This window comes from Hippoglossus hippoglossus, chromosome 7, assembly GCF_009819705.1.
Source record: "Hippoglossus hippoglossus isolate fHipHip1 chromosome 7, fHipHip1.pri, whole genome shotgun sequence".
NCBI classification, from domain to species: domain Eukaryota; kingdom Metazoa; phylum Chordata; class Actinopteri; order Pleuronectiformes; family Pleuronectidae; genus Hippoglossus; species Hippoglossus hippoglossus.
Genome location: NC_047157.1, coordinates 4,886,313 through 4,896,064, shown reverse-complemented (window position 1 = coordinate 4,896,064; position 9,752 = coordinate 4,886,313). Strand labels below are relative to the sequence as shown.

Genomic DNA, 9,752 nt, shown 5'->3' with positions numbered 1-9,752 from the left:
CCCTGAGAGACACTGAACTGAGCTGCAAAGCTACACGGCCAGCAGAAACGGCTGTACTTAAGTTGTACCTTGTGAGTTTATTTTAAGTGAATAAAAAGATACTGAAAAGCCAATGGTTTGTCTTTGGCTGTGGTGAGACATGGTGTGACATCATCAATTGCCACACAAACATTTTGAATTCATTCTTTTTTGGGTTTAAAACAACTGCTCACCTGACTGCTTTAAGTAACTGCTTGTTTCAGTCAGCATCTGTCAATTCCAATGTGGTTGTGTTTCCATTGTGTGGCCTTTACATTTGTGTTGTGGCATTTGCATTCTTGTTTTCTATTAATGTACTTCTGTGAGACGTCTCGGCCACCTTACCATTGACTATAACCTTTACAACATACTATTCCTTTGTCAAACTCCAGCCTATAATATTCAAATTAGAATGAGTGGTGCACCCTTGATGGATTGGGATTATTCAGAAGAGAAAACAAAAGGTTACACGTACTGGTGCACTGGAGTCCAGCAGGAGTGCCGTCACTTCAGAGCTGACATTTCACACTGTTAGTGACTTTGTGCCATTTTTAGAACACTGTTAGTGAAATGACATGGCCCCCTGCTGGTTTAGGTCCAGAGTAGTTGGTCCTGTCTGCAGCCTGACCACATCCTAGCTCTGCACAGATGGTGTGGTGTACGACTTTGGCTTGAAGAGCAGACGTGCACACTTGGAGCCACTTGCCTTCATAGAAAACCTCCACATTTCCAGAAGTCTCTGGAAATGCTAAATCTGGGCTTGACACGACCTGCTACAAAGGAACCAACGATACAGAGTTAGATAGTTGTTTATGTCATTTGTTGTTTTTATAAAACAAAACAAATGTATCATGAATTGTGTGATTTACTGGTGAATAATGTAATTGTATTTAAGAGTTTTACATTACACAATTCACATCTTCAAGCATTTGGAAGAAGCATTAAAGACAAGAGTCATACTAAAACAACAGCAAGAAGAAATTAAGTTACGTTTTAACCGAAGACAGATTAATAAGCTTGTTTTTAGTTTAAGTTAGTTAGAAATGTATTGTTTTGTGAACGTTGGTGGGTAATAACATACATGTAACACGGTTATGTATAGAAAACTAAATATGATTACCTATATTTATTTACAGTTACAGTTTAAATAGGTGGTAATCAGAATACAGTTATGTTCTCAGAGTTGAACAGAGGGAATATTTTTCTTCTTCGGTATTATTCATTCTGAGGCTTTGCTGGTAAAATTGTCTGGTCCATGACATTTTAAACAGGAAATGTTTTGCGAGTTATAGCTTCCCCGTCTCTGTGCACCATTTATTGTAATTTCTTGCTGTGACAGTAAAATCTGTTGTTTTTGTTTATTTTACGAGGATTGCTTGGCAACAAAGTGAAATGTTCTGAGCTTTACTTTGTCTTGTTTATTGGTTTTCACTCTGACATAATGCTGTAGAACATAATGGGGTCAAATATAAGTTGGGCCTACTTAATAGTATTGTGCACAGGCCATATGCATTCACAGTGTTATATGCAACATATGTAATTTATGCATTGTTACATGCAATATATTCAATGGCCTGCAGATAACATTTAAAGGTATATATTCTGTAATCTGAAATACACTTTAAACCTCCCAACATTTTTGTGAAATAATTTACCCTTCTCTCGATGGGTTATAGAAAACAAATCGGTCACTTCTCCAGATTTCTTCTTCAGATTTAAAAATGTTAGCAAACTACTGAAGAACCTGAAAGATAAGACTGAAAAAAACAGATCTGAAGTGAAAATGATGAGACATGTTGAGGAAATCCCTGACATATTCAATTTTACCAATTTATGAGTCTGAATTTATTACCTGAGCAAAAACCATAGGCTGGTTTATATGTGTTACCATCGTCCTTCATAACGAAGTTGCACTGAGTCAGATTGGTAGTCTGCTTTGTAAAGTGAAAACGCTTGAACTTCAAACGGCTTTCTCCAGGCAGCTTGTGAGCACGTTGTGGCCCCACAGACCAGGTTTTTACACCGCATCACAAACGTTGACAGTCCCCCAACACTTGTCAAAGAGTTTAATTCTGATTTTTCTTGTGGTTGCAAATAGCAAATGAAATGAGGACGTTGTTTGTAGCAAATACCGGCGGATTATTTAGCCACTAAAGAATTCTTTAGACCAGTCGTAAGCGAGGTAATTTACACTGTTTTAAGCCCAAATGTCCACTGGAAGTGGCTAAGCTAGCGGACGTAGCCACACGATGGATTCCGGGGCTTGCTGACACGTGGATGACACCACACGAGCAGTATGGAGGCATGTTAATGTTTGCATGTTAACAATTTAATGTTGTGGGAACCTGATAATTGACCAAAGTGGACCATTGCCTTTTTTTCTGAAAACATTTTTGCCCCATCACCTTTTATGTCGATTCTTTTCTACTTTTTCTACATCAGGCAGTCTTGTATTTTCCTGGACTATTTTCACTTTGTACAGTTTATGCTTTCAGAGTATTTTTTTACGAGTATATTACTTACATGTTACAAAGTATAGTGATACATTTATAAAATATAGCATATTATTAGAGTGGTTCCCAACCTTCTTGGCCTGTGATACTTTGCTGTCTAGTTGGAATGAACTGTACAGTGTAAAAGCTAATTAAAGCATTAGTATTAACAAAATAAAAAGTTTTAAATTCTGTAATTTTTTTATTTTACTTTTAATATTTGAAGTAAACATTCAGCTAGAATTCTGAATGTAGGATTCATTGCAAACGAGTATTTTCACATTACACATTACACTTAATCATGTACAGCATTAAGACGGACTGAATCCTGTTGATGTGTACTGTATATTCATGATGTTAACTCTTACCCCACCCGTCAGCACAAAGGTAACCTGACGGTGTTTTTCAGTCTGTTGAGTTCTGGACAGTTCCCTCACATCCACACCCATCCAGGTTCATCTAGATCTAGAAGAGCATGAACAAGTTACAATAAGAAACAAAGCAGCCAACATCATCATCATCACACCATTTGATATATTGTGGATTACCCTTGTGGATTATGAACTACCACCCCTCTGTTTTGTGGACGACACGCTCGTCCTCCTGAGCCACATAAATTATTCCTCATAAAAATTATATTTGCTAAGAACAAGTTAAATTGTACACATATGTTAGACAGCGTTGTCTAACATATGTGTTTTTTCATGTTTAAATATTTATTAACAAATTTTCAGCTTGTGACCAACAAAACCACAAATGAATGATTTGATGCATTATTTAAAAATGCTTTATTTAGCAAATCTGTCATTTTGGACTGCAATAAGTAAAATACAATATAGTATAAATATATTATTTATACTATTATACTATTAAAAGTATAAATATAATTTAATAACTCAAACAGAGGACGTGTGAAATGACTTCATATATCATTTTCATTTCCATAAAAACTGAAAACACACAGGACCTCTCAAATAGCTTGCCAAAATCTGATAACGTTATTTTATAATAAATTTATTATTATTATTAAATGGCTAATTAAAAAAAAAGTTGTGAGCAAATGCTAAAACTTCTTACTTACCTTTTATCATGACCAAACTGCTCATTTGGAGCCTGGGTGTTATGTTGTTGCTTCACGGTAATAATACGTATTGCTACGCCACCAACAGAAACGTTATTATCGGAGCTTTTAACTCAGAAATATATACAGTATTTATAAACAGTAAATATCTTACCTTAAAGTCTGTTAAACCCGGTACAGCACTGTTCAGATTGAATGTGTCACATATATCTACGTAGATCTTAAAGAGAACTGTAACTTACCTTGTACATTTAAGATCAAGGAGCGATGAAGACAAGGACGAACCACATCATCACCAGCTCAGCTCATGACGAGTGAGAATGAGGCAGAAGAATAATCAGCTCAGCTTTATATCACCCAGGATGTGCCCACCAAAAGTAAGTTTATCACGCTTACACACATATATAGACATATACACATGTATACACACGCACACACACACACACACACGTATATATATTAGCTCAGAGCACCACATTTCGCAGTCTTCGACGGAGCCATTTGTGAATTCACATTAGAGAAATTTCAAAAAGCTATATATAAACCTTGGAAAGTAAAGACTATGAAAAGAAAAATACCAAGCTCTGCTCATCAAAGAAGCAGAAAAAGTGTGATATAAAAAAACATCTGGCTTTCTCACAGAGTTTCAGGGCTTTGACTTAAAAAGAGTATTTTTAGAGTAATGTGTTCTAGTAATCTGTATTCATATTCTTCATTTAGGTGAATGATCTGAAACTTCCTCCACCACTAATGATTCATCGGTAAAAGTAGGCCTGAGCTAACTTTACTTTACTTGGGATGTAGCAAGAGGTAAATCTAAACTCTTCTATATAGTTACATTATCAATCAATCAATCAGATTTTATATGTGTAGCCCATATTCACAAATCACAATTTGTCTCAAAGGACTGAAGAAGGTACAGTAGACCCCCCCCCCCCCCGCTCAGCAACACGAGGCGCCATTTCAAGCTGACGAACTCGCCAACCTCCCCACACACAGCGCAGAGTGTCATTACGGAAACATTTAGCCCGACTTAAGAGAAAATCATGGTCGAGGCGTTCTTTTCGTAGCATTACAGTTTAAAATTTTATAGAAAATAAGGACAAAACCTCATCAACGGACAAGTTTTGTTTTTTTCTTTTGTCTGTTTGAAGCCGTCTACTTAAGCCGTGTACTTATTCCTCATCTATTTTTATGGAAATTCTGTAATTTTTTCCTCCTGACTTATTACTACGTTATAAAAAAAGGTATTCAATTCATTCAAATGGAATGAATGTTTCAGCAGTGAAATAAACTTCTTCAAACAAAATAATAAGCTTGATGTGCACAGGGTCAGATATTGTATGTGATTGCTGCATGATGTGGTCTGAGGTCACACGTGCAAATTGAAAACATGTCAGAGTAGCACAGAGCTGTGGTTTTATGGCTTCTGACTTTCCAAGACCTGTAACATAACAGTAAGAAATAAAAATAACCACACTTTGATGCACAGTGCAAAACACAACTTGGAAAAACCACTCTTTAGTTAACCGCTAAAGATCCTCCTCAGTAACCTTAAAAAACCCACCAACTGCTGCTGAGTGCACGGAACACTGTTGCATGTGTTATCTTCAACATGGGCAGGTTACACTCAGATCCGGGGATACGAGAGAAGATAATGATATGGCTGTAAGCTTTTGGGTATAAATCACATCCTGTCTTCAAGTCCTCACAAGTCCTCACAGATACAAAAAATACAGTGTAAAGCAGCAGTTCTGCATTCAGAGCAAGTAAAAGAATCAAGTATTATCTATCTGTTGTAACTGGTGATCATTTTATTTTATTGATTTAAATACCGTAGCGACCTCAAGATTCACCGTCATCACATTTATAACTTAGATATGTTTTAGCTCTGCCAAGGTACAGTACAGGAATGTATGGCATGGGAAATTGGCAGTGTGTTATTAAAGGAAAATGTGTTCCTCTATTTATCTGTGAGTGGGGAAATGCAGATGCACTTCATATTTTTATTTAATTCTTTATTTGACAGGGACAGTCCACACTAATGACAACAACAAAAAAAACTAAAATAAAGAATGTGAGATTGATGCAGTACATATAAACACATTTTGTATACATGCATTTTCATAAAATACCTTTTAATTAGCTTGTTTGTTTTATTGCTTTATTTCATCCATTGCCTTCGATCAACTTGTTCGAATTGTAATTACACTGCATGCATTTTCTGTCCTCATGTCTATTCGTATTATTCTTAAATAACAAATACAGACGCCAGTATACAAATACACAAATAGGCAAAAGGACAAAACACATGACACCCAATTGAGCCCAATTAAAAGTGACAAACAAAATCATTTTGACATTGCTAGCTATCTTTGTTCAAATATAAGTCGTAGTTTTTTTAGCTGCTGTGAAATGTTTTTGTACCCATTATCTGATCAGTGGAATATTACAGCGGAGTGCTGCAAATGTTTAATCTCTCGCGATGGGTGTGACTCATTCAGGGGACTTTCGACCACGAATTTCACATTTATCTATTACACGATCAGCGATAAAGAATAACTGGCTCAACCATCAGCTTGAGAGACGAGCTAGCTCGGCAGAACTTAGCCACAAACCTCCTCGGTTGTGTCTCTGAAGTCAAATCTTCTATCTAAACAGGAAATAGTGATCTTATACTTTCTCTACATTTGTGTTCTCTGGAAACATGAACGTCTCAGCTGCTATCTGAGTTTATGAGACTTGAGTAAAAAATAGCTATAAATAATGTGTCTATTTATAATGTATCATCAACCAAAGAAATCTGTGAATTGTATTAATATCTATGTCTATCTATATCTAATATAATGACCTCCTACCAGAAGCCGATTAAACTGCTGTGTTATTTTAACTGGCTGCCAGAACTTCAACCTAAAAGCTTTGTTTAGTCTTTAAGTGAGACTATCACGTTAAATGTCTTTAGGTTTTTCATGTTCTCCCTGTGTCTGAAGGGTTCCAGCTTCCTCCCACAGGCCAAAGACATGCAGATTGGGGTCAAGTTGATTAGAGACAAATGTGTGACTGTGAGTCTGAATGATCTCTGTACGTTGATCCTGTGATACGCTGGCGACCTGTCAAGGGTGTAGGTTACCACCTCTCGCCCAATGTCAGCAGGGATTGACCTTCAGAAGGATACGCAGTATAGATGATAATGTAAGAATGGATGGATGGAAGTGTTACACGATCATATTACTGTACTCAGTTGATTTGCGAATGTCTTAGATTTAGTGAATTTCGCCCCCAAAAAAAAGATAAACAGAAAGAAGTGCCCTGCTGTTTAAAGAAATATGTTATCAATTCAAGAGAACTCAATGTGCTTCACAACAAGTATGTGCACCACTTACATAGAACCCACATATCACAGTCATAAAACTCATACTTCCGAGAAAACAGCACAGTTTTGGGGGGGTTTTGATCTCACATCGTCAGACACGATGTTCCAGAGAACAGGACCCGTCTGGATCCTGTCACCTGACAACCTGTGGAGTCTGCGTGACTTTAGCATAGAAGTTGGTCAGAGACAATTTGAAGCACACAAACTGTTTGACAAACTGAGTTCCAGTCTGTTTCTCAATATATTGACCAGGAGAATGTGCTAAGATGTAAAATCAACAGTGGTGTCTCCCTCAGCTGGAAACCATGTTCTGTTTTCTTCTTATTTGTTCCTGTATAATAAACATCTGACAAACCCATTGATCTACATTTGTACTAATGCCTACAGCATGACAGCCAGACGTGCACCTCAGATTTCGTTTTTGTTTCGATTGAGTCTGTCCATTCAGAATGAAGCGTGGGTGGAGAAGTACTTTGTGTCTGATTTCTTCCAGGAGGTGAACACAGCCACTGATGAGGGCTCCCTGCTGCAGAACTCTGGCTCTCAAGCACAGCCTTTTTGTGGAGAGCAGTCTTGACTGTGCAAAGGAATGGAAAAAAAGAAAACAACTCTAAATGTCATGGAGACAAGAGCCTCTCCCCAGCACTGAGGAGAAACATTTCAAAATCTATCCTCAAACCACTGCAGCGTCTCTCTCTCCAGCTCCAGTTATTCTGCTCCTGTAAAAGCAGATTTAATTCTAGACAGAGGTTTGGTGAAGGAAGAAATACTTGTCCTGGGGAAACATTTGAAAGTTAAAAACAAGACTCTCAGCAAACTGCAGAACCAGAGGAAATCGGAATCTGACAGAGAGAAATGCTATAAAATTCAATTCTTACTCTAAACCCTCACCCACCATGAGGCTCCTGATAAAGAAACTGTGTTGTTCACTCAGGGCGATTTCACATCCACCTTGTTGGTGTGGTTCTTCTCACTTTTCAGTTTAGTCTGAACCAAACGATCAGGTGTGAAAGGTGCTTCAGGCCACGATCCAAAATTTAGTCCGTCCAAAAGAGGTGGTGTCGGTTCAGATCAAATGAACCATGGTCCGGATCATTCGCAGTGTGATCACACCTTTTTGAATAGTTCCAATTGCAGAAAGTTGAGACAGCATTAAATAATAGATGAAGAAAAAGAAGAGGAAGCCACCAGGCTGACCAGAGGAGTGATGGAGGATCCCACGTTCCCTCTCAGCCTTCCCATGAGCCATTTACGAGCTTTGCTGCAGACACCAAATCTGGAGATGAGAGTTAAATGCCCATCAAAAAGTGCCTCAGAACAAGAAAGACAGAGCTTTAGTTTGATGCATCCTCTGAACATGTTGGAAGGACACAAGTGTTTATACCTGATCCATATGGCTACAATTGAAAGGGGGGGGGGGGACAGCTTGACGAAGGGAAGTTCAAACTTTGTTTATGTTCTCACCTCCACACACCTTCTCCATCAAATCGTCCAAGCATAAGATTTTCAGGTTTGGAAAGCTGCAGAAATTGTTGGACATGCAGTTTCTTAATCTGAGGCCAGACATTTGTGGAGGGGTGGAGGGTTTCCAGCCATTCAACTGTCTGACAAGCAGCAGACAGAATATACTGGCATCTTTGCAAAATATGATGCATTGTTTAGGAAGACTTGCCTGCAGTAGGGACAGTAGCAGAAAATGTTATTAAATCAGCTAAAATGTAATTAATTAATAATAATAATAACAATATATACAACATATATATGTACAACACTAATATATGTAATCATATAACAGAAAAAAACATTCTACTAAACTGTACTCTACTTAACTACTGCAATTTTGCTTGGTAACATATTTAGTTTTATTAGTGGCACTCACTTCACATGACTTGAGGATGTTGATTGGAGCAGGGCACTTTGGACAAAGAATTGTTTTTACCACTAGGTGGCAGAAAGAGACAGGTGATTAGGATTTATTCAATTCAACAGCAGAACAACTGTGAAAAACACAAATGTCACCATTTTAATGAAACTTATATTTACTGAAAATGAATGGAGAATTAAACTGAAAGTGTATAAAAAAAAGAGTGAAAGAAAAACTATGCTTTGTTAACACCTTGTTTCTACTTCATGTGGAAGCAGAGTGACTCGTGCACTGTTTGATCTGTTATTGCTATAATTGGGACCGAAAAAAGGTGGCGCCACTTAATTTCCTTTAACTTCCTGCATTAAACTACTTTCCTCATTAAATTTTGCGGGCCCTATATTGTTAAGTGTCAAACACAAAGAGAGGAAGCAGGGAAAGATCAATTTAGAGAGATAACAGAGTTGACTTGGCAGAGGAGTGGAGGACAGGCTGTGCTCACGGTTCTATAAATGAATAGCCGCGCTCTGCCGGGGCTCATGTAATAATCATCTCCATATTGCAGCAGTAAAAACACACCAGTCACATCTCGGAGGGAAAGATTGGGGAATTCATGCCTTGAAAGGTTTTATCCGCTGCACCTGCAGGTCCAAGATACTGTTCAGTCCAGATATGCTGCGAGGAAAAGAGCTGCTGCAGTGTGAAGCAAGTGGACCCCAACATCAATGTGTGCATATACTGTAGATACAAATACATACAAATTACATGAGTGCAGAGCTGTATTGTTATAAAAGCAGTGAATAGATGATGATGATGATGATGATGATGAGAATGTAATATAATGTAAACAACATCTAAAATTACAGCTGTAGGTTTGTGAGTATTGTTTTAAGACAGACTCAAACCACTGAAGCATTAAAGCCA

General features: G+C 37.7%; 1 long non-coding RNA gene across 1 annotated transcript; it reads right to left on the bottom strand.

Annotated features, from left to right (window-relative positions):
* Positions 1-625: 625 nt before the first annotated feature.
* Positions 626-3,895, bottom strand: LOC117765092. Its single transcript, XR_004614500.1, has 3 exons — positions 3,834-3,895; positions 2,879-2,975; positions 626-788 (listed from the first exon to the last, which is right to left on the bottom strand). It is a non-coding gene; the product is annotated as an uncharacterized LOC117765092 (long non-coding RNA).
* Between the last annotated feature and the right edge of the window lie 5,857 nt (positions 3,896-9,752).